Source organism: Mustelus asterias, unplaced genomic scaffold (genome assembly GCF_964213995.1).
Source record: "Mustelus asterias unplaced genomic scaffold, sMusAst1.hap1.1 HAP1_SCAFFOLD_3402, whole genome shotgun sequence".
NCBI classification, from domain to species: domain Eukaryota; kingdom Metazoa; phylum Chordata; class Chondrichthyes; order Carcharhiniformes; family Triakidae; genus Mustelus; species Mustelus asterias.
Genome location: NW_027593347.1, coordinates 13,430 through 15,000, shown reverse-complemented (window position 1 = coordinate 15,000; position 1,571 = coordinate 13,430). Strand labels below are relative to the sequence as shown.

Genomic DNA, 1,571 nt, shown 5'->3' with positions numbered 1-1,571 from the left:
GCCGTGCCGGCGACCCCGAGGTGGCTGGGCCAGTGCGGGAGCGGGCAGTGCCGACGAGCCCGGAGGCGGACGCCGGCACCCAAGAGGTCAAGCTCTCCGACGCGGATTACTCTGGGTCTGCACTTAGGGGGACAGAGAGGACGGCACCTCTGCGACACCCCAGCCGCGCTCTTCGGCGCACGGATGCGCGCGAAGTGCGATTGATTGTCAAGCGACCCTCAGACAGACGTAGCCCCGGGAGGAACCCGGGGCCGCAAAGTGCGTTCAAAGTGTCGATGATCAATGTGTCCTGCAATTCACATTAATTCTCGCAGCTAGCTGCGTTCTTCATCGACGCACGAGCCGAGTGATCCACCGCTAAAAGTTGTATCGGGTTTCGGATCGGTTGCCCGATCCTGGGACGCGCAAAACGCTCCCCCGCCGACGTGACGGTGGAGCCCCAGCCTGGCGCGTACCACGGCGTGAGCCCGGAGGCGCACGCACTCGAGCGACAATCAAGCGAAAAAAAGGAGGAATCAGGGCGCTCGCAGGCGTTGAGTGCCGGCGTGGGTGAGGGGCCGGGGCCCGCCACGCGCCGTCACGCCCCGCAACAGCCAGAGGCAGAGTTCTCTGGTGTCACCGTCTGGCGGTAGGCTCGAGAGTCGAGGCGAGGCCGCAGCGGACTGAGTCGGGTGCAAGCCGCGGAGGACAGGCCGACGCTACGGGCGCAAGCCGACCCCGCACGCCCCAACCTCGGCGGGCTGGGGAAGGGGGCGCGGCGGAACGCTCGCAAGCGCGGCTGCCCCCGCGGACAGGCACATTCTCTCGAACGCGGTGGACGCTCGCTCAAGTCAGCACGAGACCAGACCGGACCGACAGGCGGACAACGAATCTTTAAACCTCGCACCCACCCTCCGCACACGGGTGCCGGAGGAATGGTGAGCATGAACAGGTACCCCTCACCGGGCTTTGAAGAGAGTGACTAGAATGCGACCAAAGCTTCACCGCGGCGGGAGACAAAAAGGCCCCTGACTGCACCAGAACGTCTCCCTGCGGAGTCACACAGTGGCCGTTCACCGTGGTCCCGTCGACAAGCCGCCAGGACAAGCACCCAAGCCCGCAGCAGCTCTCTTCGTTTCAACTGCGGATGTAATGCTGCAAGGCGGTGGCAAGGTCACGTCGCAGCCCGCAAGCCGTCGCCAAGGCGAGAGGAAGACGGTCCCCACAGCGGGCACACACAGACGGACGTGGAGCACGGGGCGGCGGCCCACAGGTGCGCACACGCGCCGTGCCGAGGATCGGTGCGGACGCCGGTGACATCGCACCCGGCAGAGCGGCTAGGCAGAAGTCGCTGCGGAGGAGGAGCACCGTCGGCGGAACGGTCTGCTGGCGGGCGAGGGACCAAACGAGCAGCTAGAACGGGCGGAGTGGACCGGACTGCAGAAGCGGAGTGAGTGCGTGGCTGACGCCACCGTCTCCCTCCGAGCGTCTGCTCGCGCCGGCCAAACCGCCGAACCGCTGAACGAAAGGACCGCATCGTCCCACGCAGGCAGGCCGGCCGTGTTGCCGTGCGTGCCCCCACCTCTCGGACG

At 66.8% G+C, this 1,571-nt stretch overlaps 1 non-coding gene across 1 annotated transcript; it reads right to left on the bottom strand.

Annotated features, from left to right (window-relative positions):
- Positions 1–212: 212 nt before the first annotated feature.
- Positions 213–366, bottom strand: LOC144490530 (5.8S ribosomal RNA). Its single transcript, XR_013497280.1, has one exon. It is a non-coding gene; the product is annotated as a 5.8S ribosomal RNA (ribosomal RNA).
- Between the last annotated feature and the right edge of the window lie 1,205 nt (positions 367–1,571).